Genomic DNA, 24,302 nt, shown 5'->3' with positions numbered 1-24,302 from the left:
TTTGTTACGCCTCCAATTATCTGTACAAATGCACCCTCGCGTCTTCCCCTCTCCACACCCACCCCCCTTATATATACTGAAACAATATTCTCCTCAACGTTGATAATCATTCTGAACGTAGCTCTTTGTTGATTTGTTTTTAAAAATGCATAAGAATAAAAACGTACGCCGTTGCCGGACTTTAATCTCGCAGGTAGAATTTAAAATAACCTCGCGAAAGGATAAACGATCTTCGCAGCCCTTCGCCGTTTTACAAATAAATTAAAAGTCAAGCAAAAGAAATACGTCTCGAAAAACACGCTCTGCTACCAGACACAAAGAACCTTGCAAAAAAAATCTCCGAACAACGAATTTAAATCAAAACTGCGCTTACTTAAAAATTACCTCGACTGTAAAATTTCGTATATAGTTACCTTGCCTACTTACTTAAGCATATAACTGAAACAACCAATGAAACGAGCCAACATAAATAACCTTTTTAGAGTAGATAACGCTCCGCTGTATATTCTCTCGAGGGGCTCCGGAGTCGGAGAAAGAGAGAGTCGATCTTTATACAGCAATAACACGCATTTTCACATATCCTAAGCACTTATTACGTACTCGTATTATCAACTGGCTGGAAAAGCTCTCGTGCAATTACAAAGGCCTCTAAAAAGGTAATAGTCGTATAAGCTAGTCGCGAAAAATATCATCACACGTGGTCCTCGTTCGGCCCCTGACTTTCTGTCCCCATGCTTTTCTCTGCAAAACAACAAAGGTGAACTGCGTTATAGTCGCGTTGATTTAACGAGTGAAAGGTTTTTGCTACAACACAACGCGATATACCCAACACACGAGCTATTTACTTTGTTAATTCGCGACCCTATCCTTTGTGTTATGGTTACGATTACATTGACAAAAATGCGCTGCTACTCAAAGCTAATTTAGATAAACGTACGTTATTTGCAATAACTCACGTGTAGTAAATATTCTCACCGAATCGCTTTCACAGCTCCTTCTTCGTTTGTGTGAACACCAAACACATACGATTGTGTGTAGGTGTAGTTTTGTATACTTGTGTACATAATTATTATCTGTACATACAAAGTGATTAAGGGCTTTATTGTACACCCTGTGATGTCAAGTGTTAGGCAATCTGTCCGACTACTGTGTGTTTTGTGCAATAAAACCTATTAAATGAAGGTAAAAGAGGTTGCTCCTCCCACCTTCCAATGAAAATATTCCCCTTCTTTAGTTTTTGGTTTCCCCATCAAAAGACGATCTGGGATTGAATCAAAATTCGATTAAAAACAAAATTTTTTCAAATCAAATTTTTCTATCTAAAAATGCAATAAAATTGAAAAACATTAAAGAAATTCTGGCAGTTTTGGTGAAAAAGCTTAACTTTTGAAAATGTTTTGATGGTGAGGGAAGAGAGGCTGGTTCAAAATATACTTGAAACAATTTTCATGCTCAAACAGAACCAGAAAAAAAATCCTACAAGATCAAGTTCCCATAAAAAAGCAGCACTCCTTCATACTTAGGCAAAAAATAGGACTTTTTTGAAATTTTTGTCAAAAACATCTCCTTTCTTGCAATTATGAAGAAACAACACTTGGAGATAAACTTGCAGCAGTGATAGCTCAGGGCCAGTAGCACAATGCAGGTTTAAACCAGAGTTGTAGATAAACTCAGGTTTAACTAAAATGAAGTGTAGCGCAATGGACGATTAAACTGTTTTTACAGCGTAAGCCAGGTTTTACTTGACTCGACAATTTTTGTAGGTTAACCTAGGATTAACAAATCAGCGCGTGTTCATCGGTTGTTTCAAGTTGTGTGATTAGTGATTATTTTGCAAATGGAAACCGATAACTTCAAATAATACCAACTTTCGACAAAGACAAAGTATAATTACTTATGTACATTGAATGGCAAAAAACAAGAATATTGTTGAATGTAAAATTTCAAATCACATCACAACCATGCTGAAAAATTTGTTGACTATTGCTCAAAATTAGTCATTTTACCTCAAACAAAATAATTTCCCGCAGAAAAAAATTAAATCTAGTCAATTATTCGTTCAAGAATATTTATTTTTTTAAATTTATTCAAAAATTAGAACTGTGTTTCCAATTGTAAGATAATTTCTAATCATTAAAATATGTAATCAAAAATCACTCCAAAACATTGATATCACAGACATCAACAACAATAATTGCAACAAAATTTGGTTAAATGACACGTTATCAAATATCGAACAGTTAGTTAATCTAAACCTGAATCAATGTTGTGCAACGCTACAGAAGTTGAACCTGGTTCAAGATTTAAACTAAGTTCAGCTAAACCAAAATGTAAACCTGCATTGTGCTACTGGCCCTCATTCAAGACAGCCAGCACAAGGTCACCAGTGCTGTGTTTGTGGACCTCACTGCAGTGTTTGACATAGTGTGTCATCGGATACTTTGGTACAAGATTTATGAACTGACCAGGGACTACAAATTTACAGAAATCATCATGACACTGCTTAAAGACCGGAGGTTCTATGTGACTTTGAACAGAAAGATGGAGAAGACAAAAGAATGGTTTGCCACAGGGAAGTGTCTTGTTACCCATCCTTTTTAATATCTACACCAACGACCAACCAATTGGAGGTCCTGCACGTTGCTTCATTTATGCAGACAACTAGGCGCTCACAACACAGTGTGACACTTTTGTAAAGGTGGAAGACCTGAATCAGGCTATAGAAGAACTCAACAAATACTATAGAGCCAACCACCTGAAGCCAAACCCATCCAAGCCAGAAACCTGTTCATTCCACCAGCAAAACCATGAGGCCAAGAGACAGCTAAACATCCAATGGGAAAACACTGCACTGAATCACAATGACCACCCAAATATCTACATAGGAGTGACACTGGATAGATCACTCACCAACTGGCAACACCATGATAAAACCAAAATGAACGTGGCTGCCAGAACAAACCTGTTCCGAAAGCTGGTAGGTAACAGATGGGGAGCTAAACCACAGGTCCTGCGTACATCAGCGCTAGCGATGAGTTACTCAGTTGCAGAATACACTTGCCCAGCATGGGGATGATCAGCATATGCTAAAAAAGTAGATGTGCCCCCGAATGAAGCCTGTCAATTGGTGACAGGGTGCCTCAGGCCAACTCCACTTACCACCCTGCATTGTCTCGCAGGGATTGCACCACCAGAGGTATGTAGGGAGGTGTCTGCCACAGCAGAAAAAATTAAAGCAACACCCCTCCCCCCATGCATGGCTAAAACGAATTACTAGAGAGCAGACTAAAATCCAGACACAATTTCCCGAGAACAGTAAACGAATTAAGTGCTCCTGCCAAAGTTGAACGCTGTCAAATCTGGAACACAGCATCAAGAAGCAATACTATGAGCAAATCATTGCCCCACAACAACGAACTAAAATACAACCTCTGGAAAACGCTGAATAGACTGAGAAGTGGAACAAAACGCTCTAAATCCAACCTGTACCAATGGCATTGGCACTTGGCTGATGACGATCTATGCGAATGTGGAGAGGTACAAGATGACAGATACCTTTTCAGGTGTTGATTATACAATGACTTCAATGTAGACAAACTGGACAAGGCAATTAATGACGAGGGGATGAAGTTCCTCGAATATCGGGACAAGAAGGGAATTTAGATAGTATAGCCAACCTGACAAGAGAAAAAAATTGTCTTTACTCATAATCAAAAACAGGACTTAGTTGCAATGTTCCTAAAAAATTCAGAACTTATCGCAATGTTTCACAAAAATATTTTCTTGAGATTTTGTCCCAAAAAAACAGCATTGTTGCAATGTTCGTTGAAAAAAAGGACTTCTCGTGCAATTTTTGTCGAACACACAGGACTTTCATTCTTTGCAATTTTTGACAAAAATTCAAAAATTTCTTGCAGTTATGAGGAAAAACTAAGATTTTCTGACAATTTTTATTTAAAACAAACAAACGTTTTTACAAGTTTTGTAAAAAATATGGCTTCATTGCTGAAAACATAAATTGGCTTTTGCAATGTTTGACAAATACGCAGAACTTTCTGGCACTTTGGGCGGAAAAGGGCTTTCTGGTAAATGTGTCAAAAAATACAGGACTTTTCTGACAATTTTGGTGAAAAATAGGACTTTCTTGCAATTTAGGCTGGAAAGAATGTTTTAGGGTATGATTTATCGTTACGACAAAAAAGGGGGAATGCACGACAAAAATAAGGGGTTTAAGCGACAGAAAAAATGAATACCACAGCCCACAAAAAACACGTCAAAAAAAGTACTTCAACGACAGGCATTTTATATTGCACGGTAAGAAAATGCATTCAACGACAAATAATTATTTTACACGACAACCGGATAAGCAAAATTCACGACACAATAGTATATAGGAAAAAAAAGTTTCATTGCACCAATAGTGCCCTTTTTGTTCGTCACAAACATAACACTTTTTTTTTTGCAATATTTCTCAAAAATACAGAACTTTCTGGCATTAATGTCAAAAAAGCAGGGCTTTCCAGCAACTTCGGCAAAAAAAGGATTTTTTTTAGAAAATTTGGCAAAAAATTAAGACCTAGTTGCAATTTAGCCAAAAATTTCACTTTTTGCGATGCTTAAAAAAATATACAACTTTCTCACAATTTTGGAAAAAAAATCAGAATTTTTTGGGAAATTTTGGCAAAATAAGAGACTTTTTTTTTGAAATTTTTAAATTATTTAATGATTATCAATACCATACATTTTTTGCAATATTTGACCAAAGCATTCACAATTTTGGCAAAAAATTACGAGTTTTAGGACATTTTTTGAAATATTTTTCGAAAACATAGACCTTTTTTGACATTTTTTTTCATAAATGCAAGATTTTTTGGAAAAATTTGCCAAAAATTCAAAACTTTATTTGGCAATTTTTGTTGAAATCCAAGTCTTTCCGGAAATTTTGTCCAAAAAGGGGACTTTTTAGTAAATGAATTAATCTTATTCGAGTTCAGATCAAATTTTAGTGTTCGAACTTGAAAATTTTCAAAGCCAACTTGCTTCCCTCCTTCTTTACAAATCAATCGCCACGACTTTCAAATCTATCTATGTAGAAAATTAACTCGGCATCAAAAACATACGATTTTGGAATTTGTCTCAACTTCTCAAGCTTGAGGTTTTCAACTTGCGAAATTTTCTCATGAGAGATATTCAAGCAACGTTGAATAAAATTATTGAAAAAAAAACAACTTGTACGACGAAGTAGATTTTAGGGTTCTCCTTCGAATTTGTAAAATTGAATTTCTCATTTTTTTTCTCGCATCAGCTTTTCAATGTTGCAGACCAAATCCCTCCCCCCCCCCACCCACAAAAAATCATTCATACGTTTCAGAGAAAAAAATATGATCTAAACAAGCATATTACTATCTTGGAAAATTATTTTCCAAAACTATGAGAACATCATTTCTCCTCGAGCACAGCAAGAACATTTTTGAAATTTCCCATTTGATATTTTTGAGAAAAAAAATTCAAAATATGCCCTTCCAATATTTTAAAACGATTTCAAAGCTTTTGATGATCTTTAAGCAGTTTTCTCGACTCTGTTACTTTTTCTCAATCTGAAATTTGATTTCTCAACTTCGAATTGATGAAACTGAATTTAAAATTCGATACCTACAAAAAATTGAGAAAAATCGAACATTTTGGTATTTCAAGCTATTTTTCAAGAAATTTTTTCAATGTATACGAGAAAAATCCAATTTTCAACTTTTTTGAACTAACTTTTTTTGGAATGGCACGCGTTTGAATTTAGGGTTTGGGAAGGTTGAAATGCATAATAATTTGATGAACTTCTACCTCAAAATAATGTTCAATTTAAAACGAGGAATTCTGTTCCAAAAACAATATTGAGAAAAAACTCACACTTTCAAATTTTTCATACAGAGAAACTTTTTCTAAAAACCTCACTTAAAGCGTTCAAAATTAGTATTAAACTACCTAAGAATTCTTCTGATTTTTTTTTTTTAAATTTCTAATTCAATTTTAGCCTATTTTTCTAAAATTTCCCCAGCAACGAAACTTCTCACTTGAAAACTTCAAAACCTAAAATTCCTTCAATATGATCATTGAAATGGAAAAAGATTCACCGGCGCGCCGTCATCTTGTGCGGCAATTTCTGACCGAATTATAAATTAACATTGACACATAGACCTTTGCCTTTACAACCAACTGAGCATGGATTCACGCGTAATTTGAATTAATTAAATAATTTAGCTCTGGGTACGAAGTAGGTAAGTATTCCGTGGCACGCCGCGTCGCTTCGCATTTTACCGACACTGACAAATTCATAGCGTGAAAATTGTCGCAAATTTTAAAATAATTATCGCAATTAATGTAATGGTTGGTTTATTAGCGAGGATGGGCGAGCTAATAATTCATTAGCGTTGGCCAGATGCCATATGTGTACTGTATGGCTTTCTATTTGATCAGATAATGGTGCAGATTAGACGTACAGCAGCATTTGGATATCGAGGGAGGTTGATTTACCGTCAATTATACAATTGAAATGTGGAAATGTACGTGATGGGGTTTTGTTCGTAGGCCAAAAACGCGGCGTTAAAATTGGCGAAACGGTTTCAAATAATATTCCATACTAAACACGAACGTTTTAAAATTAATACAAATTAGTATCATGTATTATAAATTTGAAATAATCAACTCAGAGAATAAAATTCCCAGAAAAACTCCGAAAATCCGAACCTTGCACGAAACTCATTAGAAATCAATGTTTTAAAAAAATGCAAATCTGCGCAGCCTTTGCAAAAGCCCATGAAAAATTCACACCCTTAATTATACGTAGGCCTAGCAATCTACTATAGTCAAATTGAAAACTCACCGTGTGAAAATAAAGAATAAAATTCTCACGATATATTCACTCGACGAGTCGACGTAACGAAAAAAGCTGCGTACTTGGAACAAAGTTATAAACTTCCAGCGTTCGCGAGTATAACAAACGTACTGTCGCCGCTTTCGAAGGTAAAACGCTCTGGATTCGCGATTTCACAAAAAGCACCGCCCCCAATTAAACATAAACGAACAAATTGGCGAGCTTATCATTTTCTATTTCGGTTTTCCCGCTCGGTATTGCTCGGCTGAGTTCGTGGCCTGAGACGCGAAAATTTCATTTTCTTTTGCATTAAAATTTCTTCGTTTGAAAATATGTATGTACTTATTCGTATAAGATTACATTAAAAATCGTATCTTATACTCGTATGAATGTGTATTTTACCATCGAATTGTTTGATAAATACTCGTATCAATGCATTTGCTTTTGCTGCAGTGAAAATGTTCAAAGGGTATATAGGCTTTTAAATGAATATGTGTTTTATTATAATATTCCAAGATTCAGATGTGCCTGGTTTCAAAGGCTCGATTTTAGAATACCAAAATGGTAGCCTATAAGATGCAACGAAATATTTGCTCGAGCGAATGTTTCAATTTTTCGAGGAATAATTTCACATTACCAAAAAAAAACTAACAAAGGCTCCCATCTGCAACGTTATCATAGCTGCTCGATCGAATTTTTTCAAGAAAATTGAACCTTGAAACGTTTTTTTTTTTAGTCAACTCATGCTCAAAATGAACATTTTTTTCGAAAAGAAAATAATAAAAAAAATAAAGAGAATGAGAGCAGAAAAAATTTAGAGCCAAAACGGTCTTGAAATAAATGTCATCCCTGCCATATCCTACCTTAAAAAAATTGAAATTACGTTCAATTGAATTAACATTTTTCAATTACATAATAATTTTGGAAGTTTCACACAAGCACGATTGATAATTCATTATTACGTATATGAGGTCCAATCAGAACCCAGAGTAACTTCCTTCCTTTAGCTCTTCCATCTCCAAGACCCTCAACAGAAGCAATCACAATCACAAATGAAAGGATAATTATTAGAGGAGTAAAAAAAGAAATATTGATTGCCATAAATTTCAATTTCCTATTTTACAGATGATAAAAAAAATATTAATTTTTGGCGCACTTTTTTTTTTACAAAGAACCCCCTGATTAATTTTGGCACCTGCAAAAAAAGCAAGTGAGCCCGTTAAAATTTACAAAAAAAAAATCAAAAATATCTCTTTGAGATAGACCTCTTCTGCCTTTCTCCCCCCCCCCCCCCATCACCTTCAGAGACATCTCCTCCTTCTTCCTAGCAATAGGATGTTCAGAAGTGACTTTCTCCAACCTTTTTCACGTTTTCCAAAACAATTTTTCCAATTTTTTAGAGCTTTCAAGCATAATCCACACACAAGACAGCAGAGGAGTGAGCAAGGGAGAGAGGTGGGCAGAGGGGTTCCAAATTTCTTCAAACGTCATCACGAGTGAATTTTATCAATAAATCTACAAACTTTTGTACTTTTACAACAATTCGAATTCTTTTGTTTCTCAATAGGCAAATCGTTTGGATTTCAAATTACGAGTAAATCTGGGATATTGGAATGATGTTGAGACTAAAGAGAATGAGAAGGACTTTAAACGCCCTAAAATTTTGAAAATGAGCATTTCAGTAATTTTAGTACTTACATTTGGCCTTTGAACTGACTTTTCTGAACAAAAAATTGCCTGAAAAGTGAATTTGGAGAATAATTTTACCCTTCACGAGATCTATTCAGAGGGAATTATACACTCTAAATAAAATTTTGAAAACAGCAAAATTTCGCCTGATATGACATTTTATTGACCCAGAAATTGAAACGTGTAATCTAGAAGTAGCATTATGGACATCTGAAATCTCCGTATTTGAAAAAGTAATCAAAAAGTGACCAAAACAGTGACAAAACATGGGGCAAAACATTTTGATAAAAAAAAAATCACCAAAAAAACCAGATCCTTTCGTTTTTGATAAAGCAAAATCTATAAATGGAACTCAATAGGAACTTATACAATTTTAGCAAAAAGCAGAACTTTTTGGCAAGTATTGCCAAAAAAAAGATAATTTTCTGTAATTTTTGCCAAAAAAAAAATATGATCATTTCAACCATTTTTGGCAAAAAGCGAGACTTAAAAATACTTAAAAAAAGAAATGTTTTTTTTCAACATTTTCTGATAAAAAAACGACATACCTATTCGGACAATTTTTGAAAGAATGAAACTTTTAGTAATTTTTGGCAAAAAACGAGACTTTGACAAAAATATTAGCAAAAAGGGGGGCTTCAATTTCGCCAGCAAGCGAGAGTTTTTGACAATGAATTGAACTTCGACAATTTTGCAAAAAGCAGGACTTTTTGGAAATTTTTGGCAAAAAAACGAAACTTTGCAATAATTGTGCTAAAAAGTGAAAATTTTTCATTTAAAAAAAAAAGAAATTTACAACACTGTTCGATAAAAAGCCTGATGTTTCGGTAATTTTTGGCAAAAAAGCCAAACTTTTGGCCACTCAATTCTTGGAAAAAAGGGACAGGTATTTTTTTTTTACCAATAAGCAAGAGTTTTTCAATTTTAGAAAAAAGCAGGTCTTTTTGACAGTTTTATTGGAGAAAAAAAGCTACTTTTTTGCAATTAATGCCAAAAAAGCGTTACTTTTTTATACCCATTTTCAGCAATTTTTGATACTTTCTGGAAAAAAACTGAGATTTTTGTTTCGTTTTTTTGAAAAAGTCTGACTTTTTAGGAAATTTTAGCGAGAAAACACTATTTTTGTCAAAAAGCGAAACTTTGACAATCTTCAACAAAAGGCAAGGCTTCGAAACTATAATGCTATTTTTTTGATTAAACCATCTTGAAAACTTAGCTTCTAAAAAAAATTCAACTTGAACCATCAGAAACTTTTGGGCAGATTTTTATTAAACTGTTCTCAATAAATACAATCTAACAAAATTTCAAAATGAAAAAACAAGACTTCAGCGGAATATTTTTCAAACACTCAACGACTTCTTTATTGTTTCGAGGAGGAGGAGGGGGGGGGTGTTTGATACGTCAATTTTCTCAATTTTTCGCTTTTTTTAACCTTTTTTTGGCAATATTTTTACCAGCTTAATTCTTTGTTTTTCAAATTTTTGAACTTGTTTCGAGCGATTTTTCATGAAATTATCATAGGTACTTTTTCAACGTAATTTCTCAGAAAAGATACAACTCAATATACCCAAAATTATCCAATTTAAAAAAATGAAGCAAGGCAGAACTCTTTACCACAAGATTTTTTTCAGCAACCTCTTCCCGCTGCTAAATTTTTTCAATGAAAAAAATCGAGCTTTCTGATGAAGGTTACCAGCACTTTTTTGAGAGAGTGATTTTTGAATGACCGACTCTCAACGGTTCCCATCTGACATGAAAAAATGTAATGCCCCAAAATTTCATCAAATAGAGATGGAAAGTCGAAATTCATTCTGCAAACAGCAAACTAATTTCAATACGTTACGAAGTCGACTGCTGGTGGATTTCAAGTCGTTTTGGATCTTGTAGCGACTTTTTGAAAGGTAGTATGCCGCTTTTTGGAAAATTGAAATTTCCAAAAAGTAGCTGCAGGAAGCTTCAAAACCATTTGAAACCACCATGTAGTCGACTTCATATCGCATTGAAATTAGTTCGCGAAGTAAATTTCAGCTTGCCAACCCCATTTGGTAAAATGTTGCGGGAATTTCAAGTTTCAAAAATCTACTAGACGCTTCAGTAATTTTCAAAAAGTCGCTGGAGGCTCCAAAATGACTTGAACCCACCTGAAGTCGTCTTCAGAGGGTGTTAAAATTCAAGTGTAGAGTAAATTTCAGCTTTCCATCTCCATTTGATGAAATTTTGTAAAAATTTAAAGTTTAAAAAATCTGATGAAGGCACCAGTAATTTTCAAAAAATCGCTGGAGGCTCCAAAACCACTTGAAATTTACCTGCAGTACTTCGTAGCGCATAGTTTACAGAATAAATTTCAGCTTTCCAACTCTATTTTGATGAAATTTTGTGGAAATTCCGAGTTTTGAAAATCTGCTGGAGGCTCCAGTAATTTTCAAAAAAATCGCTGGAGGCTCCAAAACCACTTGAAATTTACCTGCAGTACTTCGTAGCGCATTAGTTTGCAGAATAAATTTCAGCTTTCAAACTCCATTTTGATGAAATTTTGTGGAAATTCCGAGTTTTAAAAATCTGCTGGAGGCTCCAGAACTGCTCAAAACGGTTTGAAACAGTTTCCAATCGATTTGGTAAGTCAAAAATAGGGTACATCCCAAATTTTAGCTTTCTTGGTCAATTTGATAAAATTTTGATTTTTTCCCTCATTTTTGGCCTGAATTTGATTTTCAAAAATTTACCAAAAATCGAAAAACGCACTTTAGCACTTAAAATTTTGACAGGTGATAAATTTTTTTGCCTGATCTTTCGATCTACTTTTGTACGGTTTGAAAAATTTTGTGCAAGTCGACCTATGTTGGAATGCAAAATCTGCGATTTCCGCTGACCTGCCAATCAAAATGGCCGCCATTTTGTAAGTACAAGGGTTAGAAATGTTCCTTAGGACTCCCCCTTAAAGAAAAAAGTTGTTCCGGAGGATCGACCGGGAGGGGGGGGGGTGCAATAGATCCTTAAGCGGGCTCCCCGACTAAAATGCAACTTTTTCAAAAATTTGATGATTCCAAAAAATTGGGGGAAAATGCGCGACTACGATAAATTTTTGGTTGATTTTTCGACTTTTCGCGATCTGTAGACATCCTGTAATCAACTTTTCAAACGTTCAAAAAAAATTCTGCATTTCTGGATGGGAAAAACAACGAAATTTTTTCAAAATTCTACAAAAAAGGAAAATAAACAGACAATGTGAAGTCTGATTCAAGAAAAAGCAGTTGGAAAGCAGCACATCTGCACTTCTGGAGGTTTTGCCGGACACATCACCACTGTTTCAGGATGAGTTCTTTTTTTTTTTGAAATTTCACTTTCAGGTTTTCTCTTTTACGTTAGTTTCAGCTCTTGCATCATTGCATTAGCCCTGTTAGCTAGGCAATTGCTAAGCAGGACGATTTTTGACACAATCCTCTGCACCTTGATCCTCCAGAGTCCAACTCAGGGGCAATGGACTCTTACCTTAGTATCTTTCAAGTTCCTCGCACACGTTTAGAAAATTCTGAAGACGTTTTCACCCACATATTCTCCTCAGAGCGAACAAAACTCATTACTTTGACGAGAAACACCATTCAAACCCCAACAAACTGAGATAGTATAGGCAGGAAAATCTGTTAGCAAACGTTCGGGCGTTCGCACTTGGCACCTAAGGTACTCGTACACCTACTAATTTCGAAGAATTCATAAACGACGAGTTGAAAAAACAAGCGAACTGGTGGTCGTTGCGACGTAAAATGTTTACACTATTAAGAATCCGGTATACGAGGACGCATAAACGATAACAAAGGTTTGTTAATTATATAGAACGAACTACGAAGGCGAGAGAAGGCGACATTCCGGCGAAATATACCATATAACCGAGGTAACCTTTGCATCTTAGAAAATGAAAATACTCCCTAAAATGTCGCTTTCGGTCGGAAATATCACGGCATTTAACTACGGAACACGATGTGTACACAAGTAAGCCAACTCTTACGTCCCTTCGCTCGTTTTCTCTCAAATTAAACAACTTCGCCTTATCGGTGATTCTCAGTCGTCGCGATCGCACCGGTGCAAATTGCAAAATTATGAAACCGGTGTTCGATAGGCACCTCTACTAACCACCTAACCTGTACACATTGTATGTACAACAATGTACATTCTGTAACGCTATCGCATTTTCACCTCCCTATATATATCCGACATATCAAAATTTTCACTCCTCTGCCCTGGCTCTTTCCCCAACAACTTGGTGGAACGCTTTTCTTCAATTTAAAACCGAGCAACGTCTCGTAGTAGTCGTATCGAACAAGCACCTTGCGAGAATATTTTACCAATATGAGCTTCTCTAGTTTACCACCCCCCCAATCGTCGAACCTTTCGTGCTCATCTTCGCTCAAATGAAACGCTTAATAGAGCACCGACGATGGCAATGCGCTGAAAAATTAAGCAACCTTACACACCAAGTCGGTATCGTTATTCGTTATAAATTCTTTTACCTATATGTATCTACAGTAGGTACTTGCGAGAGCATACGAGTGAAAAAAGCTGTGAAAAAAAAATAATACATCTAACAAAAGCAACATTTACCTAACAATTTAGATAAGAATTAGTTAGTCTTTAGGGTTTCGCGAACCTACCCACACACACACATATCCTCTCACCCTGCCTTACCGTACTTTTTTTCCTCTCCTCGTTCTGCAATTCCCCAAAGGGATTCGTGATGAATGGGTTCGCTGCAGCTTTACAGTTTACACCTTCTCCTGCTCAGCGCGTTTTTTTCCTCCAATTTAAATTCGACTTCAATGAAAGTGAGAAAAAAAAGAACGCCGCCGAGTGATTTGAAAATTTGACGTTCTATCAATATCGAGCAGCAAAAAATTGTTGACGGGTCGAGTCGTCTCGAGACGCAGCTTTGCGGTCTCGAATGCAAATTCAAGAAGCTTGAATTTTTCATAAATATTCATAAGCTAGCTGCCGGAAAATTATTAAACGAAATTAAACCGAGGTTAATTCCGCGGTTAATTTTTACGCCTGTTAATATTTTTGTTCCAGAAGCCGCCGCGCCGCGCCGCTGCCATTAGAGTTACGTGTATTTGCATTATTGTATCTGTTGATAAAATACCACCACTAAGGCGATGCTTTTTCAACTCGAGAGCATTTTCAGCATAGTTTTGATAATTGAATAAATTTTAGAATTTTTTAAACGATTTGGTAAAAAAAAAATTAAAAATTCGTCTCTGAAGGAGTGAAGGTATTTTTAAAAATTTGAGGATGGATCTCGAATTTTAAAATCGTTGAGGATTTTAACCAAATGTAGTGGAAACCTTCATTTTGAGTTGAAAGTCACTCAGAAATTTTTTTTTGATCTGGAGGTGCTCCTGGAGGAGAAATATGGGTCCTCAATTTAAAATAACTGAAAAAACTGTTTATTTGGAGGAGGGAGCTATTTTATGTCAGCATTTTTGGGGTGGAGGGAAAGGTGGAGGTGTCTATAATTTATCGAAGCAAAAATAAATTCATAGAACGTCGTTAAAACATGTTACAATTGCATAATAATGCACCAAAAAAAACATTAAAATTATTTAAAAAATACAAAAAACAAATGAAATTCAAATAAAGAATTTTAAACAAAATTTTGAGAAAATTGAACAACACGATGTCGAAACATACAATTAAAATTACACAAAAGTACTCGTACTTAAAAGCCCTCAAATCCTTAAAATTTCACAAAAATTGATACAATTTTGACAAAATGTAGTGAAATTGAATGAAAACTGCACAAAATATTGTGACAATATATCAATTCAATAATGGCATCTGAACAACTTCGCGACAGAAAACTACACAAAACGTCTTTCAAACACGTCAAAATGGCAGAAAAAATTTCAAATAGCATTAAAATCATCAAATTTTATCAACATTTTGGAAATCAAATCCACAAAAAAACACGCGAATTTCGTTTAAAAATGTTAAATTGGGCTAAAAATGCTTAAATAGCGTTACAATCATTGAAAAAATTAATTATCAAAAACTTATATGAAATTTAACTAAAGAATTTTTGACAAAAATCTGAGAAAATTGCACAAAACGTCGTTGAAACATGAATTGAAATTACACAAAAATGTTTTAAAAGTTTTCAAACAAAAAAACACTGATAAAATTTCAGAAAATTTTAGTAAAATTTGCAAAAAAAAAAAAACGTTATTTAAACTCAAAATCACGACAAACTTGTGAAATTTTATTAAAACCCTGCGAAATTAAATAGAAAAACTGCACGAAACGTCGCTCGTAAAAACATGTTGAAAATGACATTTTAAAAAATTCAACAAAAGTTGTGAAAACATGCCAAAAATAACTAAAAAAACACCACCAAAAAGATCATTAAATTTGTAATTGTCAAAAAATATGAAATTCGATCGAATTTAATAAAAATTGTTATAATGAGTTTGAAAATTCCATAAAAATTCATGAATATCATTGAAATAATAGGTTACTATTGAAAATTTTTTTAAATACTTATTTATATCATTTTCGACACATTTTAACAACATTTCTCGCGAATTTCGATAAATTTTTATGATGCTGGCTAACATTTCATCGGTTTTTGACTGAATGATTTTAATGCTTTTCAAGGGTTTTAATGGCACTTTTTGAACATGTTTTGTGCACTTTTTTTTACCAAAATTCATCGAATTTCGCTAAAATATTATCACCGGTTTTTGATAATTTTTAATGATTTCAATGCTTTTTATTTTTTAAATAGGTAGGTAATTATTACGCTGTTTTTAATACATTTTAATATAGGAAATTGAAATTTTTTATAAATTTTTAGAAAAAATTAACCTTTTTAAAGAAAGATAGAGATTCAAAAATTTTTGATAAAATTAAGTTAGATGTCTAAATGTGTGTTTTTAGAGACACTGAATTCATTCTCGAAGGCATTTTTGCCTCATCATCATGGTGACGTATGCCTTTCAAAGAGATAGATATTATACATTTAAAATTTCGGATAAAAATGTAATTGGGGGGGGGGAGAGGTGGTGATGGAAATGAAAATTGAATCGTGTGTCTAAATATAGATCTTCAAGGGTGCTGAATTCGTTTTCCAAGTCTTGTTTGTCTCATCTGGTAACTTACGAGTAATTTATTCAGAAAAAGGATTAAAATTCGAAATTTTCGATCTCAGGGGTCCCCTGAATTTACTTCAAGGTGATTTTTACCTCATCTGGTGATCTAACCCGTTTACAGGTGGATGAAAATTTAAAATAATTGAGATCAAATTAGCTGGCTAATTTTGTGCTTTCAACTTTCAAGGATGCTAAATTCATTGTAAAAATCATTTTCGATACATCTGCCCTTCTACCCATTTCTGTAGAAAGATGGAAACTCAAAACTTAAAAGAAAGAGAATTTTTATTTTTGGAAAAGCTGACAAGGGAACCTCTTGAGGTGTCCGCCTCTGATTTGAACGGGACCGCGATTTTTGGAAAGAGCATGTTCTAAACCCTCCAAATCCAAATTTTCAGCTGCCCAAGTTCATATCCACATTTGAGCCGATTTTGGGAGGGACACCTCAAGAGTGGTTTTTTGACCAGCTTTTTTTCACAATAAAAATGTCCAAAAATTGAATGAAGGTCCCTGAAAGGCTGCAAATGGCTACATTCGCCCTCCTCGGATTAGTTCATGATAAAATACTGCAATTCGCGCAAATTTCAAAAAGTTTCTCGCAAATGGGAAATTTTTGATTTTTAAATATTTTTATTGTGAAAAAAATCTGGTCAAAAAACCACTCTTGAGGTGTCCCCTTCAGAATCGGCTCAAATGTGGAAAAACTCGTTAAACAGGTCGAGCATCACACACAACTCGATTTTTAGCTGCCCAACTGCATTATCACGCCTTCTGGAGCAAATTAAAAACTCTGGAGAAGTTGAAAAATCGCGCTGGTGCCTCCAAAATGGCTGGAAATGGAGAAATTCGCCTTCTTGGGGTTAGTTCATAATAAAATACTGCGATTTGCGCAAATTTCAAACATTTTCTCGCAAACGGGAAATTTTTGATTTTTGAATATTTTTATTTTGGATAAAAGCTGGTCAAAAAACCACTCTTGAGGTGTCCCTCCCAAAATCGGCTCAAATGTGGATAAACTCGTTTAACAGATCGAGTATAATACACAACTGGATTTTTAGCTGGCCAACTTCATTTTTACGCCTTCTGGAGCAAATTCAGAATTCTGTAGAAATTGAAAATTAGCGCCGGAGGCTCCAGAATGACTGGAAATGGCGAAATTGGGATGGGGGGGGGGGCGTAATATCAGTTTTAGGACTTAACTGATCAAGCACGTACTTTTTTAAAAAAGGCATTAATCACCAAAATAGTCAATTTTGGATTTTCAAAAATTCGCCAAAAATCGAAAAATGAACTTGGGCAGCTGAAAATTTGGGTTTGGGGGTTTTAGTACATGCTCTTTCCAAAAATCGCGGTCCCGTTCAAATCGGAGGCGGACACCTCAAGAGGTTCCCTTGTGAGGGATAAATCGAAAAAAAATGTATATCCACTATTTTGACAAAAATGGGTGGGGAAGTTTACTTTGAGCAGGAGACAGTCCAGAAAAATGTTGAGCCCTTCAGCTGTTCAAGGGGTTGATCCAGGGGTCCTCAAAGTAGGGCCATTTTCGAAGAAATCGTGGTTGGTTAAAATTTTGAGCCTTTCTGCTGTTCGACGGGCTGAGCCAGGGGTCCTCAAAGTAGGATCATTTTTGAAAAAATCGTGGTTGGTTTTTTGCCAATGTACAATCCCTCGGTCATACTAGCAATAAGTAACAAATATTTCTACCTCATCGAATAAAGATCACGTATTATCATCTTGGATCCACTTCAAAACGAAACAAACATCTCCAAACTGCCCCCTCTCTTCAGATGCTGTATAATTGACATTCCACCCCGAAGATGACACCAGATACGGAAGAGAAAAGTCCCTTAATAAAGTGGTCTAATCTTGAATGGCGATAAATCTAGTCAACGTGTATCGTATACGAGTAGTACAAGTACACGCAGTACAACCGCATACTTATAACTGGTGGGCAAAGCAATGTTGCAGGTGGTTTGACGAAATTTAATGCCGAAATGCCGGGGCGACGATAATGGTATTTAGGAGAAGGCAACCAGCGCAAAGTAGATTTAAAAGGGTAAAGGGTTTATGGCGAAATGTGTTTTATGGCACGCCCGAGAGTCCGACTTAATCCTCGACGGACTTAAAATTTAAGTCCACGCAGACACCGTCCAGTACACTTTTGCGCTAATTGCCTTCGCACACGTTACTCGTTACCGCATCCTAAATATACCAGAGTTATTTTTTCCACAGATTGAATGTTTTTTTTTCTTTCTGCAGCCGCAAGTATATAAGTATCGGATTACCTGCTGCTGCGGTTCTCTCATATACTTTATACTCGTGCCAAGATGCTGTAGTACCACTACACCTTCATATACAGAGAACCGAGTCGTTTTATCAATCAGTTAGCTCGCGGATATAGAGAATTATACGCGAGGATTGTTTTTAAGCTATAAAATTACATTTTCAACAAGTCGTTTTCGCTTTCCTTCGTTCGCTCCGTCCGCTTAACTCAAAATTTTAACCACTCCTCGTCTTCGCATCCCTCTGCACTGTATACGTTTACGTATACCTGGTGCGCATCGAAATGAAAACTTTTATAATTAGGACCCTCGAGGGATCAAATTCAATTATAAACAGCAAAGGAAATGCGATATTATATGTATTATTCTCGTTATTGTACGCTAATGATGTATATTACGTTACGCAATATCTCTCTCTGTATTCGCGAGCTGAGCTGCGCCGCGCTCGCATTTTTCTTTGCGGATATAATCGACGAATTTTCACGATATTTCTACTTAAACTCCTTCGTACTGCCATGATGTGGTAGTGAAAAGCTTAAACAAATCAGCCTCGCGTGTATACGTACGTGGGGATTGCCGAATTATGGCACATACTTAATCTAGCGAGTTGATGAAATTACTCCAGATTTTACGTATGTGGAACTCGCTTAGAAGTATTTTTACGCCTGTATGGGCTCTATAAATGTTGGTGAAACGGATTAAAAACATTATTGTAGTAATCGTATTAGAAAACCAGAATACTTGAAAGCATTAAAATTATTAAAAATAACGAAAAACTGGCGAAAATTTATCAAAATTTGGTAAAATTTGGAGAGAAACCGTACAAAATACATCATTTGAAAATTTATTTTAAAAATAATAGAAAAAAGAACCCATCAGAAATCGCTACAAAAAAGCTAATTTGAAATCTTGAAAGAATTGCAAATTACACATAGGTATAGGTACCTAAGTATCTAAATACATACATAGCGAAAGAATTGTGATTCATATAAGTGACTTTTTCGCGAACGAATCGATTCGTTTACTCAATTTTTGATTAATCATTCGTTCGCGAACGAATCGATTCATCTGCTCAATTTTTGATGAATCATTCGCGAACGGATTGATTCGTATAGGTGACGGTGACACGTTCGCGAACAAGTCGATTCATTTACTCGATTTTTGATGAAAAATTCGCGAACAAATTGATTTGTAAAAGTGACTCGTTCGCGAACGAATCGATTCATTTTCTCAATTTTTGATGAATCATTTGCGAACGAATTGATTCGTATAAGTGACTCATTCGCGAATGAATTGTGATACATATAATGATATAAGTGACTTTTTCGCGAACGAATCGATTCATTTACTCAATTTTTGATGAATAATTCGCGAACGGATTGATTTGTATAAGTGACTCGTTCGCGAACGAATCGATTCATTTACTCAATTTTTGATGAATCATTCGCGAACGAATTGATTCATTTACTCAATTTTTTATGAATCATTCGCGAACGAATTGATTCGTACAAGTGACTCGTTCGTGAACGAATCGATTCATTTACTCAATTTTTGGTGAATAATTCACGAACGAATTGAATTATTTTTTATGAATCATTCGCGAACGAATTGATTCATAAATTGAAGAATTGATCGATTCGTTGACTAATGGTTCTTTCCAAAAATTGATCAATTCGTTCATGAATGATTCGCCAAAAATTGAAGGTCGTATTAGTGCTTTGTAGGAATCGCGGAGGCCTAGTGAGATTTCAAGTTTCATCGAAATCGGTTCAGCCGTTCTCTAGGTAATGACTAATGACTGATGAGTTTTTAAAAATGCTGAAAAAAGTTTCGTCATTCGATAAACTTGGAAGCTTTGAGCTTTTGGAACTTGATGATGATGATGATGGCGAAATGTCCGCCTAGTAGCCTATGTGTAGTTGTGAAATTTCAAATTTGATCAAAATCGGTTTAGCCGTTGTGCCGTTCTTGAGAAATTCAATTTTCAATGTACATATTTTGTGCAAAGTCACCCCATGAGAATTTCCAAAAGCTCAATTCTGTTTGCGATTACGCTCGGTTTCATAAAAAATGGCCCAGTCGTTCATCAAGGTACATAATTATTTTCAAGCGAAAAATGTCGAAAAAAAATTTTTGTCGCTCGACGATAAACTTGGAAGCTTTGAACTTTTGAAACACGATGATGGTGACGGAATGTCCGGCTAAGTAGCCAAGAGGTTCTTGAAGACCCATTTTCAGACACACTAAATTTCATAGAAAATTTTCATTTTCACCTCCCCCCAATTTAATTTTTGATATAGCCAAATTTTCAAATCTCTCACTGAAGGTCCCTTGTGTGGTATTCCTGGCTTTAATGTTGCATGAGGAATTTCTGATGTTTCTGGCATTTCATGAATTTCCTTTCTGAGTTTGCGAATTCGACGAGTAGGTTTGGCTCTCATGATGCCAAAATCACTGAATCAGCAAAACGCCATTTTTTTGCCACGAATCGTAACGATAATGAAAATTATTAAAAGACGTGTAAAATAACCATAAATATTCATATTTACATTTTTCGGGGTTCGTTTTCGCAAGCTAAATGCGCAAAACCCTAAACAAAAAGTCCTCTTCGTACCTAGCTAGGAACTGCTACACACCCATAACACATTCAGAAAATATAAGGGTGCGTAGGCACTAGGCAGTGGCTATAAAAATAAATATAATGCTAAAAAGCGCCGTTATAAATGTCGCGTGTAATTTGAAAACAGGTAAAATATCGTCCGCGATGAATTCGAGAAAAAAAATTCCATCAAGGGTACGGTTTTCTTGTTCTCAGTCAGCCTAATCCGAAAGGTATGTTCACGTGTAATAATACATACATATTCGTCATATTGTACGACTCAGCAAGTATAAGTAAAGGTATACAGTTGTGGCTCTAGCAATAGGTAAAATGCAACGACAATGATGTATTATGTGGTTGATCGATTCCTCAGCTTAAGACTGAACCACGGTAAAGTTTTCCAATCGTCGTATTAAGACTTTAGCGATGGATGGTGACGAAAATTGGCCTTATTGAAGAAGATGAAGAAGAAGAAGAGGCGAAAAGCGAAGTAATACACATATACGAGATATAGAAAAACCAACACTCGAGTGACCAATAAAGTATTATATAGCTTGGTTGCGCTGAGAAGCGGGGGCTGGCAGGGCCAAGTATATAGAATTTTGATAATATACCGTCGACTCTACACACTCGGTGGTTGTGGTGGTCGTTTAATACAGCATCATATGTCGATAGGCGCGAGACGGGGCTTCGCTATAAGCGCGTCATTTTCTGGCACAGATGAAGATTCGCTCTCTTGGGATATGTTCGCATTTATTCGCCGTATATTGCTCGGTGAATTTTTTCCGTTCCGACCAAAGTATAATATCTAAGGTGCGTCGTCGAGTTGTGTTTTTTTTTCTTCATTTCTCGTCACCGTGTACTGGTATACCTATGTTTGCGTTTTACTTGTCGGCGGCGTGTATGGCGACACGTTACATACTCTGACAAACGTCAGACAAGAAGCAGCTCGATATAAATTCATAAATTTATAACGTTTTCGAGAAAACGTATTGGATTTAGAAAATACATATGGAAGTTGTTGCCTCGTACACGTACCAAAAGCCTCGTGCCGAGGTACCCTAAACTACAAACTAGTATGTGCATATATCATCTTTCGACCGTGCTCGTACATGTAAAGGGGAAATGGAGAAAGGGGGCGAGTTCTTCAACTCTAATATAAAAATGTATTTTTTTCCAGATGTATATTAATATCGAAATTTTTTTTTCACATTCGTTCTTTCTAGTTGAGGTTACTTTTCTATCTATAGCTCGACAGACAAGAAAACCGAATGCAGAAACATGCGAAGGATGACAATCGAGGAATAGAAATTATAAAATCTGTTTAAGGATTCTAAAATTTGATTTCAACTACATTCGAAACCTCTATAACCAAAATATCAACTAATCTACTCGATTTTTCGATTCTTGGACAAGTACATTGCAGGTATTTTTGCTTAAACACCCAAAAAGTATCGACTTCAACATTGGATGTCTAAATAAAAACATTTTTTTTTTCAAAATCACCCAATAAAAGTTCTGTTTTTTGCCAAAATTCCCCCAAACAAAGTTCAATGTTCTATCAAAATTGTCAAAAGTTGCACTTTTTGTCAAAATTGTTGAGGAATTCCAGCTTATATGCCTCCAGGTACATCCAAAAAATACTGGTCGATTTTCTTGACAAAAAAATGACATACTCTACCTAAAACCCTGATTTTTTTTGTGATTTTCCAAAAAAGTCCAATGGTTTTGCCAAAATTGACAAACAATTTTTATTTTTTGCTGAAAATCCAAAATTATCAAAAGTTTATTTTTAAGTCAAAATTGAAAAAAACACCTCCAAATTTTTGTCAAAGAAGTCATGTTTTTCCAAAATTGCGCTGCCAAAAATCGAGGGTAAGTATTAGAAGAGTAAAATGAAAAAAAAAATGAGTCAATATATTTGTATTCAGGGCTTCTAAAAAGCTGATAAACCATTACATCAAACGATTCTTTCAATTTAAAATTTTTTTGGAAGCCAAGGAGGGGTAGAAAGCGTAGGGGGGACTAAATAAAAAAAAATTGAGTTCATATTCATATTTAGCGCTTTCAAAACATATAAATCAATATCGCTGGCATCATGCCAATCAAACTGGAGATAGACTGGCGAAGACAGTATGTGCTACTGCCAGCCACCACACTAAAGGCCATTAAGAAAAAGCAAAAAGAGTACTTACTCAACCTTGCAATTGACAAGTGGCAGGTGGACTGGACAGAATCTGAAGCGAATAAGAAGAAATGATTTATACCCAACATCAGGGATAGACTCCGTAATGGACTGGTAGTCAATACATATGTGATGCAGTTGCTGACTGAGCATGGGGACATAGGTCAATACCTATTCAAAAAGCCCAAGAAGAGGGACTCCCCTACCTGCTTGAGATGCGACACCAGAGAAGCTGAAGATACTCCTCACATCGTGTGGAGGTGTCCTAGACACAACAAAGCTCGAGACCTCCTCAAGCAGGCCCTGATGTTGGACGAATGGCCCTGTGAAGTGTGAACTGCCCAAACAAACTGCTCAAACAGGGAGGGCGACCATTCTCAGTTTTCGCCAGCAAAGCATTGACCGTGAAGACACGCTAGCAAAGCAAAAGCAATGCTGCATGATCAAGCATCCGAACACAGCAGGAGCTAGCTAGTAGTGAGATCTGGCCTATCAAGGACACATAGTGTCTATAGGTGTGTGGGGTGTGGGCCAGGGATGCTACCCCTGACTTGCAATCAAGACGCACCATTGAAGAAGATCCCAGCAGTGAAGCGGACGAAGAGGATGCCAAGCTTGCTATCATCAAGAATCACCAAAGCTGAAGAAGTCACCAGCAGCAGAGTGGACGAAGAGGAAGCCGAGCTTGCAAAACCACGGAACTAGTCAACACCACCAATCCAGTCAAATCAAATAAGTACCAGCAAAGAGAATGCTGGCAGCAGAGTGGACTAAGAGGAAACTGAGCGTCCAACTATGAGACAGAAGTTACCTTTTTAGTTTTTAAGTTATAAGAAGATTGTTATAAGTATGTTGTTAAAGTTAAGAGTCCGAAAAATAGCTGGTTCAGTTGCGAATGCGGCCATGCTAGCTCAAGACAGAGAGGAGTGGCGGTTGTTGTTGGGGGCACACTAGTCGCTTGCGACTATGACATTGATGATGAAGTTGTAAATAAGAAGAATGGCGATGATCCATAGTTAATGATTGAAAAGAAAACAAGGTGCATTACTATGGTGAGCCGAAAAAAAATGTCACACAATATTTCTGACATATTTTTACGTTTTAACCAAAATTTTGGGGCTTCATACCCCCTTCCCCCCCCCCATAAAATATAACCATGAAAAAGTGTATATAAAAATATATGCTTTTGGAATTTTTTTCAAAATTAATATGTACATTACCTATTATAGCTCCAAAATTTGGCAAGATTTTGAAAATTCAGCTTTCAAAATAAGCTCTACTTTGAACACTAGAAATTTTTGGCATCCCTCAATTATTTTTAAAACACAACAAACAGATTTTCTTCAAGTTGCAGGAGTCTTGGGCAATTTAAACTTCTAGTTGGGTATTAAGAAAAGCCCGAAGAAGGATTTCAGTCGCTGAAAAAAACCACGACTGTTGCTTCAAGGGCGGCGGGGGGGGGGGGCAATGATGACAATTTTTCTGCAGTTCTAACGTGAGGAACACACAAAAAATTTCAAGTAAAATCAAAAGACCTAAACGCAAA

The 24,302-nt window shown here is 35.7% G+C and overlaps 1 protein-coding gene across 1 annotated transcript in view; it reads right to left on the bottom strand.

The window, feature by feature from the left end:
- The window catches only part of LOC135845062 (RNA-binding Raly-like protein), a 196,293-nt gene extending 189,269 nt beyond the window's left edge, over positions 1-7,024 (bottom strand). Inside the window, exon 1 of the mRNA XM_065363526.1 lies at positions 6,875-7,024. The gene's annotated coding sequence lies outside the window, so the exon portion shown is untranslated. The remainder of the gene's footprint in view (positions 1-6,874) is intronic.
- Between the last annotated feature and the right edge of the window lie 17,278 nt (positions 7,025-24,302).

This window comes from Planococcus citri, chromosome 4 (assembly GCF_950023065.1).
Source record: "Planococcus citri chromosome 4, ihPlaCitr1.1, whole genome shotgun sequence".
Classification (NCBI taxonomy): domain Eukaryota; kingdom Metazoa; phylum Arthropoda; class Insecta; order Hemiptera; family Pseudococcidae; genus Planococcus; species Planococcus citri.
This window is presented reverse-complemented; position numbering and strand designations above follow the sequence as displayed.